Source organism: Limulus polyphemus, unplaced genomic scaffold, assembly GCF_000517525.1.
Source record: "Limulus polyphemus unplaced genomic scaffold, Limulus_polyphemus-2.1.2 Scaffold64, whole genome shotgun sequence".
Taxonomy (NCBI): Eukaryota; Metazoa; Arthropoda; class Merostomata; order Xiphosura; family Limulidae; genus Limulus; species Limulus polyphemus.
Window position 1 is genome coordinate 376,544 of NW_013665674.1, and position 12,951 is coordinate 389,494.

Consider the following 12,951-nt stretch of genomic DNA (forward strand, 5'->3'; position numbering starts at 1 on the left):
CGCTCTATTAGTGAACCTTTCTAAAGAAAGATGACTGCTGTACCGTACAGCAGCCTGTAGTTCTCTCTGATCACACGTCGATTACAGGTCAAGTTTCTACCGATGACGTTAGGTAATGTTTTCGTAAAAAGTAATAATGTCCAATGTGAATCTACTGAAGTTAAATGGTTTGTAATGTTCTAAATTTATAAACGTTCCTGGTCAAATATCTTAAGTTTCCCGATTAATAAGCGTTCATCACAGTTATAGCTGACGAAGTTTATAGCACATCAATTACAGCAACCTAATAATATATACTGTTTTTAGCCTTTTGGTTATATTTATAGGCGTGTCGAGAGTGTCTCTAAAATTCAGATTACGTAACAATACAAAGCTACACTGGTGTTTAGGTACACACATATATTGTTGATTCTTACACTCGAAAATCTTCTACAACTTTAGAGAATAGGCGGGAGTTTCGCAATACATAATTAACAGAATACGTTATGTAAATTTCTAAATATAAATTTAATTTAAGCAAACATCGATTTTAAAATAAATATATAATAACAAATCCGTCACAAGTCTAATTAAAATACTTTTGAATTGTCGACAATAAGATAGGCATAGCATAATATACTAGGAGGAAGGAGCTTTTATCGAAAGTAATTTAATCTATATAAGTTTCTTAATTAGAATTAATAGAAATCTGTAGGATAAGAAAACGGATAAAAACAGGAGAATTAACAAAAGATGTGAAATAAAAAATAATAACTATACAATATGAAATATAACAAATATGCCTAGAATTTAAACACTTGTGTCAAAAACATGGAAATACCATGAGTGTTTGAATAACACAGGCATGCGATGGTTTTATTGTCTTGAAATTTTTACATGTTCTACAGTATTTCCTGTACGCTGAATCAGAAAATGATATCCACTTTTCTCCATCATGTACAGATTTTTCACAAAATGTCATAACGCAATACATAAAAGAAAGACCACAAACTAAAAAACGTAAATTTCACAAAAAAAGCAGGATGAATGAGGATTCATATTTGTTTGACATCAATGTTCTTCCATTTTCTTCAGTTTGTTTGTGTTTTTGTTAACAAACATAATAATAAAAAATGTTCATCTTAGTAAACGAAATAATAATTTATCCTAAGTAAAAGTTTTTTCTTTCCGATTTGAAAAAATTAATATTATTTTTCGAAATCTGCGTAGATGAATTATGGTAAATCCGTTATTAAAACCAAAATAACTTTTATGGAGTTTAAATTTGCAGGCCTGTGTAATCCATGAGAAGCGAGAAATAGTTAATTATTCTCAAAATACGACATTGTAGATGCAAGGAGAAACACAAAGAAAGGTATATATAAAGCATAGGCTACAACAATAGCAAACTTTAATTATATTCTTGAATTAAACTTGTAAATTTGGTCACGTGAGGAACGTGATTTACGCAGAATATTTTCCAAATTGGAAAACGTTGTATGAATGAATAACTAGGAAGTGATTTTTAGATTCTTTCACGTATATAGGTTCTTGTTAATGAGACTGAAAACCTCACATTCCTAATAAATCCTAAGAATGAAGATAACGTAGTTCTAGTTTTGTGGCTGGCACATGCTTTTCTTGCCTTACAAAAAAACTCTTTTATACAAAGATCAAACCAAAAAGGGAATCTTTTTCTAAAATAGTCTAAAAGCATGATTTTTCACGAGTTTATTTTACATCATTCTTTTTTGAGTGACACCATTTTTATACATTTAGGCTCATGAAATTTGGTAGAATTTATCGTTTAAAATGGATAATTTTATCTATTTTCTATAAATTTTGTTTTGAAGTTTAATATGTAAAATTAACGGGAATTTAACTTGCACGTTCTTACATTTACTGACTTGCTAAAAATACTCCAGTTTGATATATAATAGTAAATAACTTGAACAATAACTTAAAATAATGAAGGGTAAAGTAAACAAAACTGGATGATAGGAATTTCTTGGATGAACTATTTTGTGTAAAACAAATATACCTGAGTACGGCACCTTAAGTATAAGTTGATAAATCTTTGTTTTGTTCAGTGGATATTGATCAAGAGTTTGCATGCTTCATCAGCTAATATAGATGGATAATTATTTACCAAAACAAATACTTAAATAATGGAGAGAAAGTAGGAGTACAGTTTAACGTGTTCCTAAATACAGAAAATCCATATGCTCTATATGTGTAAACATATTAACATGGTCTTACTAAGTATTGTCCTTTGAAAAGAAAATCATTGGATTAAACGGTTTAGTGTCTTATTTCAAGTAGTTTAGCCTAATTATGGACACAAGCAATCAGTGTCAATTTTACATGCCTGTTTATATTAACTGGACATCTAGTGATTAGACTTCGGTACGAAAGTTTCAAATTTTTATCTTATGATTATGAACTTATTTACTGAATATAACGACACGTGAAGAACATGCGCTCTATTAGTGAACCTTTCTAAAGAAAGATGATATGAACTAGAACTGCTTATTGGTCGTTTCTGTATACTTTAAGTACTAATTGTAAATCTAAAAGTTACAACTTTGCATAATTTAGCGAAAGATATACAATCATTTGTGTTTTAGAATTTATACAAAGGAATTTCAAACTTAGGGAAGATTTATTTCTATGAGGATTTTTATTTGTAGTTTCAGTGTAGAACACGAACTGGGACTACGTGGTGAGACTCCAAAATTATCTTAATATAACGAGCTCATCCTCTATATATATTTTATCAGGCAAATTAATAATGTAAGTTTCAAATTTGATATTCTTTCCTTTATACAAATACAAAGAAAAAATTTCTCAGAAGCTGAAATCAAAGACATAATTCACATTCAGCCACATGAAGAAATGTCCACTAGTTTGACTTCAGGTGCGTGATCTTTTCAAAAACTCACGTATAGGTTAAAAAGATTTACTTCTCTGACACGTTACCACCATCAAGTCTGATTCATGAAACTGGACGGTGGACTTGTTGTTGGTTTCCCGCCTTCAAGTACAAACAACAAAAATGTATGAAACTTTGTGGAATGGACGGCAACTGCCTGTTGTAGAGACACAAGTGTAGAGGACGACATGGACCTGAAGACGAAAGGCGGAAGACCTTCGAAATGTCGTCCTCTACACTTGTGTCTCTACAACAGGCAGTTGCCGTCCATTCTACAAAGCGTCATCATGAATACTCTGCCTAAACAATCTATCAAAGAATAACAAAAATGTATATTCAAGTACAAAACACGTGGACTTGTATAATCTTATGATCAAATATTTCTCTACTGCTATGGAAAATTCGACGAAAGCAGCATAACAAAAGGTGTAATAATGCATCTGAATATGTGAAAGTTTCATTATGGACATGAGTAGAAGAATGTAATATTCCAGAAATATTTACCCCACATAGCGTTAACCCTAAATTCATACTACGTGTATAGAGTTCGTCCTTTTTCCCATTGTCCTATCTAACTTGAAAGATTGGTGAAAAATATAAAATATAAATTGAATTGAGAAAGCTATAGCGAAAATGCATTCTTATTACTATAGAGTAGCGAGCGTAATTTTGTATTTCAGTTTCTGTTTTAAAGAAATAATTTACACAAAACATTTCAACCTGCGTTAAGTCACTTTAGATCGTTCAAGCACGAGAATTCTACTCCAGTCGTAACAACAAAGTGGCTGATCTATCTTTTGAGCACTGTATGTGGATAAATGTTCTGGACATTATCGGTGGTAATATCAACGGTTGATGGACTCCATATGTGCCTAAATATCGGGAAAATTAATTAGTATCCAAAAGTTTTCTTGTCATCCCCCACTAAACAAAATATTACAGGAGGCTGCTACATCGTAATATCGTCCCACTAGAAACCTGTGCGCGATGTCTAGAAGAATGCTTGTCTAATATTAAGCGTAACTCACTTATTAAAATAGAAACCCATTAGGACTTTGTAGTGCGTTTTTCAAATTACTGTTTGTTCTATATAATGAAGAAAGATGTGAACGAAGAGAAAAGGTTCACTACGGCAACACTACACAGAGTGTCATATATTAACTGTTTAATTCTGAGAACTGTCTGAAATATTTCGTTCCATTCAGTAAACGAACAGTAATTTGTGAACCAAGCTTTTTTGCACATAAAATAATTCATAAGTACATTGAGCAAACTTTCTGCATTTACTTCTCGAAATGATTTAAATATAAAAATATTGTAGAATAATTCAATATATAATGATAACACAACTTAAAGTTTGTTTATGTTTACCTGTGAATTTTGAAATCTAATACAGTGAGTAATTGTGATAGTAGCAATTATTGTAGAATAATTCAATATATAATGATAACACAACTTAAAGTTTGTTTATGTGAATTTTGAAATCTAATACAGTGAGTAATTGTGATAGTAGCAATTATTATTTTTTTCCTTAATCTCATCATAAAATGATTGACCAATGTATGAATAGTTTCTATTTAACAAATTTATCTACAATGGATCTGTAGAGCCTACTTAAAATTTATTAACTCGTGAAATATCTATAGTTTGAATAATTCACTTATATACCTAAGTTTTGTTAACCACGAATTTTGAACTTCCCATCTGGAACAAAGCATCTGTAGCAGCTAATACGTGGCCATCCAAAATAATCTAACTTTCTCTACTACAAACATCGTGCTGTTACCAATGGTAGTTATGTCAGCATTAATATTTGGTTTTGACGTGAAATTGTGATTTTGATAAACTGCCAAATCACTGTCTTTTGTGTTCCTGATGTAACACTACTCGACCCGACATATTTTTGTGCTTTTACCAATAACATAGATATTAAACTGAAAATATGAAGTGTGCCAACCCATCGCTAATCATGTTTGTTAAACAATAAATCATTTACTGTAAATTCGCCATGTTAAGGTAATCTATTAAAACATTAAATCAGTCAAACATGCAATAAATCAACAATACCGTTTATATCAATGTTAATTGAATTGGTTTAACACTTTAAACAGGCACATGAAACCAAAGTAAGGTTCTTCCCCTCTTTTCAGGCTATTTAGTTTTAAAAAAATAAGTAAAAGATAAATCACAAATAAACATATCGTACTGGAGCAATTAAGAATAACAATAACACCTCACTACATCATGGGTTATCAAATAATAGATACTCAGATTCTAGATAAATAATTTTTAGATATCTAGCTTAATCACTCAAAATATTTTGGAGCTTATAAAAGTTGTAATTGCAAACATTCTTGTCTTAGTGAGATTTCAATGAATGCACTTTTATATGGTGTATTACTCTTCACGTTGTTCGCAGACACTGATAACACACAGCAACTACAGCAAACATAAAACACACAAAGAAACTTGATTACAGGTTTTCGTAATTTTTTGAATTCACCTAAATTGTAAAATTGTGATAGTAGCAATTATTATTTTCCTTAATTTCATCATAAATGATTGACCAATCTATGATTAGTTTCTATTTATTCTATTTATTAACCAGTTTGCCTACAATGGGTCTCTTCAGTCCATTAACTCTGTAGAAGATTTATAGTTTGAATGATTCACTTGTATATCTAAATTTTATTTACCAGTGAGTTTTGAACTTCGTGTTCTGTTTAATATATCGTGCCCTTAACAAAGCGTCTGTAGCGCCTAATATGTGGTCTTCGAAAGTAACCTGTCTTTTTCTACTACAAACATCGTAGTATTGTTAATTATAACAATATCAGCATTAATATTTGATTTTGAAATGTGCCTTTCATAAGAGAATGAACCCAAGATCATAATATTCGACAACAACCAATGGCATGTTTTTTTTCATCGGCGGGAAAGAGAACTGCATCATAGTCAATGTACAAGATGTACCTTTTTATTTGATTTTCTCTTCTCAGTAGCGATTTTCGAGCAGTTACACGTAAATTGAGACCACTTCATGCTAATGTGTATCTAATTGTTCTATAAGTACAAATAACACCTCTATTTACAGCCAAGTCTGTATTCGACTGTCATATATCTCATAAAGAACATACCCTAAGATATTGTTGTTGTTATTTGTTATAAAGCCCAAAGCTACACAAAGGGCTATCTGTGCTCTGCTCACCCCGGGTATAGAACCCGGGTTTTTAGAAGTATAAGCCCGTAGACATACCGCTGTGCCACTGGGTGGGCCCCTAAGAAAGTAGCATCCCTTTTGGAGAGTTTCAGTTTTCTATCTCGACATCTATTATTAACAGTGCCAGTAGTTTATGTATCTTTTTCAGAGTCTTGCATGCAGCTTCTAATGAAACATGGAGACTCGCTACAATCTTTCTCGTGGAGTATCCTTAGCCAGCCAAAATTTTGATTTCTACATCTTGTCATATGGTATTTCAGTCCTGAAAATTATGAGTAAATTTACACCTCTATTACTACTAGTGGGCATAGTATAACTACCCGTATATAACTTTTATACTAGTGTTTTGTTTTTAGCTTTTTTTCTGATTGAATGGATAAAAAACAATTATTATATAAACTCTAAGCACGTGACTGTAATTTGGTGCAGCTAATTTTCACACAACAAAATGGTAGCATTCACGTAGTATTTGCCTTATATACCCTTTTTCCTCACTGTGTTCGTATTTATTTCAAAATATTCTACCTCACAATCATAGTTGACAGAATTTTATGAATTTTGGAAAACAATATGTATGTAGAATATACTTTTCGTAACTTTAAAGTTTCTCTCCAGAAAATAAACCAAATGAATACATTCATCCTATAACTCATTCCAGTACACATTCTCTTGTTTTATTGATCGTATACTTACCTGCACAGAGCAACTTTTAATTCACACACGTTGCAGCATATCATTCAGGTTTGAAATAAGGGATATTTCCAGTTTAGTTTGTTTGTTTTTGAATTTCGCGCAAAGCTACACGAGGGCTATCTGCGCTAGCCGTCCCTAATTTAGCGGTGTAAGACTAGAGGGAAGGCAGCTAGTCATCACCACCCACCGCCAACTCTTGGGCTACTCTTTTACCAACGAATAGTGGGATTGACCGTCACATTATAACGCCCCCACGGCTGAAAGGGCGAGCATGTTTGGTGTGACAAGGATTCGAACCCGCGACCCTCCGATTGCGAGTCGAGTGCCTTAACCACCTGGCCATGCCGGGCCTCCAGTTTAGTATTTAAAAGTTATAAGTTATCTTCTACATTTTTTACACAGAAACTACGTTAGTTTTAAAAAATTCTAGTTGTAATTATCTCCTTATATATATTATAATTTACTGCTACATACTTATTAATATGCTCTAGGATGATTATTCAACATCAAACTAATTTAATTCAACAAAACAGAACTTTTTTAAATAATTAACTATTTTGTTGTGAAACCATACGATGAAAAAAAAAAACATTCTGTTTTCATATAATTACATTAGTTTGCTAAATAATTATGAAAATTTTTAAATATCCAAATTATCTTGAATTAGAAGAAGACATTCATCAATTATATACTGGTGAGATTCAACTGAGTAATAAATCTCAAACAAATAACTGAAAATTTCCTAAAACTGAGAATGGGACTCTTTGGAACTACTATATTTGTATTTGTTAGAATAAATCGTTAGGATATGGTGTCGTATTTACTAAGTAAAAAACAAAATGCAATTTCAAATTGGTATTCGGTATTAATACTTGGCATTATCCTAAACGAACGGAACTTTATGGTATTTGGTATTAATGCTTGGCATTATCCTACTGAACGGCACTTTATGGTATTTGGTGTTAAATCTGGACATTATCTTACTGAGCGGTACTTTATGGTATTTAGTATTACTACTTGGCATTATCCTACTGAACGGCACTTTATGGTATTTGGTGTTAATACTTGGCATTATCCTACTGAACAGCATTTTATGGTATTTGGTATTTGTACTTGGCATTATCCTACTGAACGGCACTTTATGGTATTTGATGTTAATATTGGCATTATCCTACTGAACGGTACTTTATGGTATTTTGTATTACTACTTGGCATTATCCTACTGAACGGTACTTTATGGTATTTTGTATTACTACTTGGCATTATCCTTCTGAACGACACTTTATGCGATGCATGGGCTAAGCGGCCAGGTCAAAGGCACGAAGGTCCAAGAACATCCATTCCTAATTTAGAACTGATGTACAGCTTGAGTACAACTAGTCAGCAGTACCCGGCACCTAGACGCCCACTCTTAAATGAATAGCGGAATTAATTATAATGATTATAACGCCCCTGCAGCTTAATGTATAGAGTGTATTTAATGGTAAATTTCATTTCGAATTTCAAATCAAAACTTCTGTCATTGAATAAAGGTTCGACTAACATTATCCACGGACACTTTCACTCGATGCACTCAGTGCTTCTCTGTACCTTCTAGAGTCAAGTCACCACTGATTTCTCAGCCACAATAACAATCATGAGCAAGAGAACTGTATAATCCTACTATCTCGTAGCTGTTATTACATACTACAAGTCAAATTATCTTGAGTAGATGAGTAAACGTTAATTTATATGTAAATTAGGTTCTATATATGGAAATTCACGACAGAAACAGGAATATTTGTCTTTACCATCTTTACATGAAATGATACTCTTCCATTATGCAAGATACATGTATACTTTGTGGTCTTACAATTTTGCAGGAGTGATAGAAAACCTTGCACTATTGCACTGTCAGACGGATCTAAGAAAGAATGAAAAAGAAGAATGACAGAAAACATACACAGAAAAGAAGAGAATAACAAAGAAATTTTTTTAAAAATAAAATAAAGAGAGAAGACATGAAAATAAGCAACATAAAATTTAGTTAAAACATACAGACGAATAAAAAGCAATGATGAAGTATGAATGAAGAAATAAGAAACGCTAGCAGATGAAAAACAATAAGAGTATTTTTAGGGTAAATTAAAAGAACAACTCAGAAATATGAAATATGGAATACGAATGGAAGAGGTCTTACACTGGAAACAAGGCGAATAGGAAACCTAATACGTAACAAGTGTATGCTACAAGTATATTTGAAGTTCGTGGTGTGTCTTGTGACAGCATCTCACTCCTAAAAATATTTGGTGTGTATTTTCACCACTAAAATTCTAGGTTGACAAAAGAGTATGAATTCACACTCCTAGGCTTACTTGAGGAAGGAAGCACATTATGTTAATATAATAATAGGTAGACAAACAACGATTTATAAGCATAAGGAAGAGTTTTATTGATGGTGGAACATTCTAAACGTTTCGACAAAACATTGGTCTGAAAAAGACAGACCAATGTTCTGTCGAAACATGCAGCATGTTCCATCATCAATAAAACTCTTACTTATGCTTATAAGTCGTTGTTTGCCTACCTATTGTTAGTCCTAAGGTTATAAGATAACTAATAAAATACGCATCAAATGCACATAAAGGATGTGAAGTAAATGTACAACCTTTGTTATGTTTTTCCTGCATCATTTTTGCACACCTCTAGTGAAGTGGCTTCATTTTTTGTCATTATTAGTACAGATTTTTATTCAGTCATCTTTTCCCTCCGAATGATTAAAAACAAGATAAGTGTGATTACTTTCTCTCTCTATTTCAAGCTGTGATCGAATATGCATGTGAACACTCTACCTAATATTAAAAATATAAATTTGTCAAACTGCCAAGTGTGAAGATGCTAGCTTTGTTACTTCTAATTTATGTTTAATATAAAGATTAATTTTTCACATCTCCTCAATGTAGAATTATTGATTAGGCTTTAAACAATACACCTTAAGTTTCATTTTATTAGTATTTTGAATTAAGAAAACACATATGCCATAAAAATTTAACTGTTTTAGGAAACATTAGTAACACCTTAAATCCATCTGAATAATTACCAATCAAAACAGCCCAAATAAGTCTAAGTAACCAAAATTATAGCATTAGAAATCTATACATTTCGGCTTTTACAAAGTGAATGAATATTTTATAATGAATTTATATTTTTCAATACCGAAATAGCATGAAATGTACCAAATACTTAACAAAATTCAGTTACAAACTATAAGTTACTTAGAAGCATGACATAACCTTTCCACATTAAAGCAGAAGTATTGGAACTATTTTACCATCGGTGAAGACTTTTGACACATTTTGTGATGTTCTTGTTTTTTTTGTATTCACGAAAATAAAAAAAGACTATATATGCCTTTGCTTCGATTCATGTCGTAAAACGCTTACAGTCATATATACTTTTCTCAGTAAAGATGTTTGATCGAGTTTTGTTTCCTTTTTGTTCAGCCATTACCAAGCTCACTCTTCTAAAGTTTTAAAGTACAGATTAAACGAGATTGCTAAATCTTTTCGTCAAAAACTGATTTATGATATTTGCTTCCCAAAGAAAATCACAAGGTTTTCCTACGTCTTTTTAATTTTGCATAAGGATTTAGGTAATTTAGTTATATATGTTGTTATGCACAAAATGTATAGCTTGCTTTTCCGAGTAATTCAAAATAAATACTGCATTTTAGTTATTTAGTTATTTTTTTAGTTGTAGATTTGAACTGCAGTTTCTATATTTCATTTCATTGACAACAGCAACTATTAAATTTTAGACAAAATGTTTTCCTAGTGATTTTTAAATCTAAAGTCTACGTGGCTTAAACACATGTACTCCACTCTTCTTAAATTTATAATTAAATAGTATCACTTCCCCTAAAAAAGTATTACTTGAACATATCTTTAAGAGCTACAAAACTTAGACTAGATCAATAAATTCGAGTAAGAATTCAACAAAATCAACACATCTAATTATGTTAATTTAAATTTTGCTATCGTCACCAAATTTATATTTCGAGAAAAGATTTTGTTTGTTGGTAATTAAGCACAAAGCTACACAATGGGCCATCTGTGCTCTGCCCATCACGAGTATCGAAACTCGGTTTCTAGCGTTTTAATTCTCCAGACATGCCACTGTGCCACTGGGAGGCATATTTGTTTGTTTGTAGTTAAGCACAAAGCTACACAATGGGCTATCTGTGGTCTACCCACCACGCGTATCGAAACCCGGTTTCTATCGTAGTAAGTTCGCAGGCATACCGCTGTGCCACTGAGCCATTTAAATCATAACAGAAAAGTGTAATGAGTACATGTGTTAATATTTATGTATTGTATCTGTTATATTTGTATATTTGTTACAAGATATTTCAATAAATTTATTTAATGTTTATCAATAAAGACCATTACATATTAATTTTTGCATCAATATTTCAACATTAGTAGTAATATTCGATGACGATGAAAAACCTGATAAAAAAGTATTGTTTGTTTGTTTGTTTTTAATTATGCACAAAGCTACACAAGGGCTATCTGTGCTCTGCCCACCACGGGTATCGAAACCCGGATTCTAGCGTCGTAATTCCGCAGACATACCGCTGTACCACTGGGGGGCTTATATAAATACCAAAAAGTAAGAATTAAAAATATTTATCATGATTCAATTTTTAAAAGAAATTATATGTTGTTGTTTTTTTCTTTAACAAGAAACTTGATACTATTTTCATACGCATGTTAAAATCATTAACATGTATAAAATACAAGTTAATATAACAAGGTAGAAGAACATTTAAAAATTAGTAGTTATAGTAGACTTTATTGATGAAGGATGAATGTCATACTAGTTTAGACAACTCAGTAGGTATTTTATTCTAGTATTTTTTTTTCTGCTGTGCTACTAATATTACCTTATTTTATTTGAGGTTTTATTACCATAATGGAAGCTGGAATGCCAACTTCACGAAGTATGGTTTATTTACTCGCCATTCCTGATGGTTGGACTTGTATTTTTTTTCCTTTTCATATTTTTACTTCTTTTCTTCTGAAAGCAGTCACTTGTTTTATTATGGAGAATTTTTGTTTAAAGCTTATTATATATATATACATACATATGTATATACAGAAACTGGGTGTACTGTGTTACATCGATTTTGGAGTCTCACCGCGTTGTTACAGTCCAAGTCGCTATGTCAGTCCATACTCTCTCTGACGTCTGTGCACTTTAACAAAAAGCCCTGCAGTGTAGCTTTCATTGTAAAAGGCTGTCCTGTCCAAGGTCTGCCACTTCTTTCTGCTGCTTTTCATAATCCAGCTAGTGTACAAGGACGACTGTTTCCTAGCGCACATTCCACCAGTTCGATTGCACAGAAATCCATTAGTGCTGCCGTCCATTAACTTACCCGGTATGTTTTCGTATGGAATAGCGTAAATACCGTTCCACTGTCCTGCTGCTTGGGTTATGTAATGGTCAAGAGGGAGGTATGACTGAAAGCCTTATCTTGACGAACCCTTACCCTGTTGGCCTCATTCCTTGATGGAGATCCTTCTTGATTATATTGCCTGGGTCTCGTAGACTGCATTTCGTACACATGTCCAGGGGTACTTTTATGAGATACTGCACTTCGCTTACTACGGCTGAGGTACGACTTGTTGCAGGTCTCCTTCTGGATGGTCTATTTTTCTAAGTTGATCCATATTCCTTTATTTTCCAAATCATGAATTACAAGATATATTGCCATCTTGGAAATCTTTAAATGTGCTATCTGAACACATCTTCATGCGCTAAGAATATAAATATTTAGCGTTGGAAAGAGTTGCTAATAACCCTTTACAAAAACGATCAATTTTTGGTGATACCACACTACTTACAATATACCAAGCAATGTCAAAATGTAGTACACTGAGTGGTCACAATTAAATAGACACCTAATTTTTCGTCATTTAGCTGATTTATGCTAACTAATTTGTGTTCACAGAGCATTATATAAATGAAAATGGTCCGCACACTAATCATCTTGTGTTACAACATGCCTAAAACTCAAGGTTCTCTCGGATTGTCAGATTTTGTTAGAGGAAGGATAGTTGGTTAAGCAGATGGTGGAAGTAAGTCA